Source organism: Physcomitrium patens, chromosome 1, assembly GCF_059467195.1.
Source record: "Physcomitrium patens ecotype Gransden chromosome 1, ASM5946719v1, whole genome shotgun sequence".
NCBI lineage: Eukaryota > Viridiplantae > Streptophyta > Bryopsida > Funariales > Funariaceae > Physcomitrium > Physcomitrium patens.
This window is the reverse complement of record NC_143410.1, coordinates 1150853-1157500: the sequence shown is the minus strand read 5'-3', so window position 1 is coordinate 1157500 and position 6648 is coordinate 1150853. Positions and strand designations below refer to the sequence as shown.

General features: G+C 38.2%; 1 long non-coding RNA gene across 1 annotated transcript; it reads right to left on the bottom strand.

Moving 5' to 3' along the window:
• Window positions 1-390: 390 nt before the first annotated feature.
• Window positions 391-2885, bottom strand: LOC149989816 (uncharacterized). Its single transcript, XR_016504447.1, has 2 exons — window positions 1462-2885; window positions 391-1363 (listed from the first exon to the last, which is right to left on the bottom strand). It is a non-coding gene; the product is annotated as an uncharacterized LOC149989816 (long non-coding RNA).
• Between the last annotated feature and the right edge of the window lie 3763 nt (window positions 2886-6648).

The following is a 6648-nucleotide window of genomic DNA, read 5'->3' as shown; positions in this document are numbered from 1 at the left end:
ATGGAATATTATAGAAGGAATTTAAGGTAGTTACCAAAGTGGAGCCTACCATGGAGCCTTCTAAAAAAGGCTTAGGGCGATTATCTAGATAGGATCTACTATAGAATCTTCTAGAAGGAGTTTAAGGAGATTATGTAAGTAAGGTCCATCATCTAAGAATATTGTAGAAAGTCCAGGGTGATAGAATAAAGTATAAATAGGATTGATCAGGGCCTTTTGGAGCATCTGGTTAGGTTGTCAGGGACAAGAACTCGATGAAAGCTAAAGAGTAAGTGAGACTTTTCTCAAAAAGAAATAGGACAAAATAGAAATATGTATATTAAGAAAGAAACTGGAATGGCTATTGCCAAAATACAAGAAAACTAGAGACCCTTGAAACTAGACTAGAAGCAAGAAAGGAGTTGACAAGAGTGAAGAGGGCTTCACTCTTGCCTCTATATATACTATCTAACTAGAAGCCACGTGGCGATGTTCTATAAGACCTCCAATATATGTTGACTTTCTAGGCCACATGCCTTTGCTTGCAAGGCAAGTTTTCTATGGATGGACCACGTAGTTAGCTTGTTCTTTAAGCTTCCAACATGCGTGGCACATGGCTAACTTGTTGACCAAGTTTCTAACCTAAAAGTCAACTATAGACTCCTATAAAGTCAAAGCAGCGTCTATGAAGCTTCTAAGAAGCTTCTCTAGAAGATATTACACAATTAACCTACTTTTACATACTTTTATCTATTCATATAGGTAATTATATGTATGTCCGTGACTTTACCCCCCCTTCTAGGGACGAGTTCCACGAGGAGCGGTGATTATATATTGAGAAAATCTAATATGCGGCGAATTGTATTTGCTACATACTCTGATCTTTGTTCTCTTCGAAGATAGTTGATGGGTCCTCTTAGCCATCGATAGTGTCCCATTCCAGGGCGAGAAGACCACCCTGTTATTTGATCACTGTTGAGGCCTTCATAACTTCCTTCAAATAATACATTTGAAACACCATCAGGAGTCGTTCCTATCTCCAATAATATCACCAAACATCGAGAATCTCTTCCAAGGTCGTGATACCAAACACGTTGTATCTCACCATCTATTCGAGGAAGAACATGTCATTCTTGAGGGTCTTCATTTCGGTTGCGTCATCTTGAAGGTTGTGACAATCGCAATGTCTCATCCGGTAAGTCAGCAAACGAAGGTTCTTGAGTTGAATCCGCTGGTTGTTGGCTCTCCATCTTATCACCCACGTTGAGTTGTGGTTGCTCTTTACGATATACATCTGCATTTATCTTTTGTCGTTCTTGAGCTTTCTTTAACTGCGCCTTCATTATTGCATGTAACTCTGACAACCGATTTGCCATATCTTCTGCTGCAGGATTATCAACTTTTGAAAAAATCAAAAGTATCAAGTCGTGGATGATAGCCATAATTGGCAAAGAAAGGTGTTTGTTGCGTGGAGGAATGTACCGTATTATTATAAGCAAACTCTGCCAATGGCAGAAGGTTTGTCCAATCATCTTGTTGGTAGTTGATGGTACACCTTAAATACTGTTCCAAGACTTGGTTTACGCGCTCTGTTTGTCCATCAGTTTGAGGATGGAAAGCTGAAGATAGCTTTATGTCCACTTTTAAAATCTTGAAAAGAGTCCTCCAGAATCTCGACACAAATTGAGTTCCCCTATCCGATATGATATCTTTAGGTAATCCATGATAGCGATAGATATTATCAATGAAAAGCTTAGCTGTTTCTTCACCTGTGATAGATTTTGTACATGGCATAAAATGTGCCATCTTGGTGAAACGATCTACTATCACAAATATAGAATCATAAGATCTTGAGTTTGGAAGATCTGTGATGAAATCCATAGAAACAGAAGACCATGGTTGTTCTGGTATAGGTAATGGCTGAAGAAGTCCGTAAGGTCGATGTCGAGGAATTTTTGATCTTGAACAAATATCACATGATTGTACAAAGTCTTTGACTGACTTCCACATTTGTGGCCACCAAAAATCTCTTGATATGAGTTCCAGAGTCTTATTATATCCAAAGTGCCCTGCTGCTGGAAAGTCATGACGTGCTTGAAGAACACGCAAACGTGCTTTTTCTTCTGGAACATATAGGCGTCCTTCAAAATATAATAGATTATTCTTGAACTCGAACTTAGAAGAATCATGAGACTTGGAAGAATTATTCTCGATATCATGAACAAGAGGGTCTGAGGACATACTGGACTGGATTTGCTTGAGAAAAGTTGAATCAACAGTCAATGTTGATTTCACTGCTCGGAGATGAAATTGCTCCGGTTTCAAGAGGACCGTTCTTTGTTGCTCAAAAGCTGCATCTCCTTCTTTTGGTGTAAAATAAGAACGTCTAGACAGGGCATCGGACAAACCTTGTTGTTTTCCTGGCCGATAAGTGATAATGAAGTCGAATCTTGATAAAGACATACTCCAACGAGCTTGACGACGATTCAACACGCGTGCTGACATGAAATACTCGAGGTTCTTGTGATCTGTATACACAGTGACTGGACTAGAAGCACCTTCTAGATAATGACGCCATTCTTGAAAGGAATCCACGATTGCAAGAAGTTCTTTATCGTGGATCTCATAATTGATCTCGGCTACTGAGAATTTTCTTGAATGAAAAGCTATCGGATGAAGTTTGTCATCTGTTCCCATTTGTGATAAAACTGCACCCAAGGCAAAATCCGATGCGTCTGTTTCCATAAAAAATGCCTTGGAAAAGTCAACACGATATAAGACTGGTGCAGAGACAAACGATGTCTTCAAGGCTTCAAATGCTGCTTCCGCTTCTTGATTCCATTGGAATTTATCTTTACTAGTCAAGCGTGTAAGTGGAGCTGCAACTCGTGAGAAGTCTTTGATGAAGATCCGATAGTAATTGGCAAATCCCAAGAAACATTGGACATCTCTCACAGTCTTTGGAATCTTCCAATCCATGATTGTTTGGACTTTCTTAGAATCCATCATAAGACCATCATTTGAAATGATGTATCCTAAAAAGTCAACTTGAGTAGTGTGAAATACACACTTTTCCATCTTGGCGTACAATCCTGCATCTCTGAGTTTTTGTAATACTTGACGAACATGTATTTCATGTTCTTCAACATTCTTAGAATAAATCAGGATATCGTCTAGGTAGCAGACGACAAAATTGTCTAAGAATTCATGAAATACATCATTCATGAGATGTTGAAAAGCAGCTGGTGCATTCGTGAGTCCAAAAGGCATGACATTATATTCAAAATGCCCGTACCTGGTTCGAAACGCAGTCTTCCATTCATCTCCTTCTTTGATCCGTACTAGATTATATGCTCCTCTTAGATCTATTTTTGTATAGATCTTAGCTTGATTTAACTGGTCAAGGAGTCCTAATATCAAAGGTAATGGATACCTGTTCTTGATTGTGATCTTGTTGAGTCCTCGATAGTCAACACACATTCGTAAAGATCCATCTTTTTTCTTTACGAATAAAATTGGAGCTCCTGCTGGAGATTTTGAATGGCGTATGAAATTCTTCGCTAAATTCTCGTCAATATATGTCTTGAGTTCAGCCAACTCATCTTACGATAAACTATAAATTGGTCCAAATGGTGGCTGAGTTTCTTCCTTGAGATCGATTGAACAATCGTATGGGCGATGCTCAGGAAGAATATCTGCATTCTTTTTCTCAAAAACGTCTTGATAATCCTGATATTGACTTGGAATGCCACTTGAAGTCTTTACGCTTTCAGAAATAGGTGCAGCATAAATAGCAAAAGTTGATCCTTCTTTTGCTGCGTGTATAAATGCTTTTGCACCTATAGGTGCAAGTTTTACTATACTAGACTCATGGTTTTTTACTTGGTTAATAGAACTGTTACTAATGCTCTGAGGAAAATCAAGTTTACGAGAAATCCAATCTATTCGAGGATTATACTTTTCTAACCATGATAAGCCTAAAATTACTGGATTAGAGGGAGATCTAATTATATTAAAAATTACGCAACTACTATGACCATTTATTACTACATCTACAGGAAGTGTTTCGTGAGTTACATCTCCAGAAGACAACGGACGACCATCTATGACTTCTACGTGTACAGGTTTAATTTTTTGTATTAATGATATTCTATGACATCTAGCAAATTCTTCATCTAAAAAACAAGATGAGGCTCCTGAATCTACCAAGGCAGAGGCTTTGTAATTATTAGGTCCTAAACGCACATCTATTATAAAACAAGGAGATGGTTTTGAGGAGAGGATAGGACCTTTATTAGAAGTTGTACAAGATTCCAGCCGCACGGTCCCTATTGTAGCTGGACGTACTCGTTTTCTGACATACTGTCTTCTTTGACAGCCGTACTCCTCATTTTGTAGTTACGTCGCTTCTTTGGACAATGTTGAGCAGTGTGCTTAGGTTCTCCACAATATAAGCACAATCCTTCTTGTCGACGACGAGACTTTTCTTGCTCAGTAAGAGGTTTGAAACGTACCGCATCAATTTGCATATCCTCTACTTCCGAAGGTATGTGTTGAGGAGACGTCGGTGTTGCCATTGAATTGTAGTAACGTTGAGGCCCACTTGTGCGACTCTCGGATCGAAATTCAAAAAGTCGATTGTCGCACTTCACAGCAAAGTCAATTGCTTGACTCAATGTTTGAGGATCAGGTAAATTAAGCATCAATTTCTTTACCTCATATTGTAATCCGTAGAGAAATTGACTCACAAGTGCGGCATCATCCCACTTGATATCAGTTGCAAGTTGTCGAAATTGCGAAGCATATAATGTTACTGATCGATTGCCTTGTCGCAAACTACGGATCTTGTTGGTTGCAACACGAATTGCATCATGTTCTCCAAACATGGATCGAAACTCCGCCAAAAAAGCCTCCAGATTATCCAATATTGGATCTCGTCGTTCAAGAAAAGATGAAAACCATGACAATGCTGAACCTGAAAGAAGTGTACCAATGAATCTTACTTGTGACCCTGGAGTTGGATAGCTCTGGGGTTGAAGTTCAATCACTAGTTGGACCTGATTGATGAATCCTCGAAACTTGGATCTGGTACCATCAAACTTCTCGGGCAAGGCAACTCTCGGTTCTCTAACACTCGAAGGGTGTTCCATTCTGGGAGAAGGGACATGGTTTGGTGCAGATGTTGAAGCAGCCCCAATCATCTCTATATCTTCACTTCCTACCATTCTTGTTGCTCCTTGTGGTGATAAATTGAGTTGATGCATCGCAAGCATTAACTCCCTCAATTGTTCTTGCATCTGTGCCATTGCACTCTTCATTTCAACAAGCTCTGCCATAGTAGCACTTAGAAAAGAGAAGATGTCTAACAACGCTCAAAACAAATAGAAGAGAGGAATTAATAACAAAGAAAATACTAAGAACAATATCAGTTTAAAAGAGGGTAATCCGCAACTTCTAATGCGCTTATGTCTTATCAAGAAAAAGGGGTAATCCACTCTTAATCAAGAAAAGACAAAGCTCTGATATTGTAAGTGTACTCTTGTCAATCTGTCAGGGACAAGAACTCGATGAAAGCTAAAGAGTAAGTGAGACTTTTCTCAAAAAGAAATAGGACAAAATAGAAATATGTATATTAAGAAAGAAACTGGAATGGCTAGTGCCAAAATACAAGAAAACTAGAGACCCTTGAAACTAGACTAGAAGCAAGAAAGGAGTTGACAAGAGTGAAGAGGGCTTCACTCTTGCCTCTATATATACTATCTAACTAGAAGCCACGTGGCGATGTTCTATAAAACCTCCAATATATGTTGACTTTCTAGGCCACATGCCTTTGCTTGCAAGGCAAGTTTTCTATGGATGGACCACGTAGTTAGCTTGTTCTTTAAGCTTCCAACATGCGTGGCACATGGCTAACTTGTTGACCAAGTTTCTAACCTAAAAGTCAACTATAGACTCCTATAAAGTCAAAGCAGCGTCTATGAAGCTTCTAAGAAGCTTCTCTAGAAGATATTACACAATTAACCTACTTTTACATACTTTTATCTATTCATATAGGTAATTATATGTATGTCCGTGACATAGGTATGGCTTTGGATCTTTTTTCTAAATACATTTGGATTTTATATCTTCTTGTTTTTTTTTATTCTATTATAATTCCAATTACTTGGTTTTATCTTTTGTATCTTATTCACTTTAGTTCTAATAAATTTTATTCTTTGGTAATGAATCAATAGTCATCATCTAATCCAAGGTCAATTTTTGTGGTCACATTGGATATCATATTGAGGCTATCATGAGCTACTCTAAAAAAGTCAATCAGGAAGTGAGAAGGCATTACAATAGTAGAATTCAATGAAGAAATTATAGCATGAGAGATATGGTAGAGCAATCCTAGATAGATGATCAAATACATCACTTCTTAGGTCAGATAGCTACTTTGCAAGGGCAAATAGAAGCCTCAAGGATAAGAAAGTTGACATTTGTTGGACTAAAATTGAGTAAGCCTAGTACAGACTCTGAAACTTTAAGATAAGAAGATGTATGTCAATGGCTCTTCAATATGCGAAAATACCTCCAACTATCTAAAACAAATACCGCTAAAGGAATTATGTATGGAAGCAATTATTTGAGAGATGTGGCAACTATTTGGTGGTGATATCGAATTCTAAG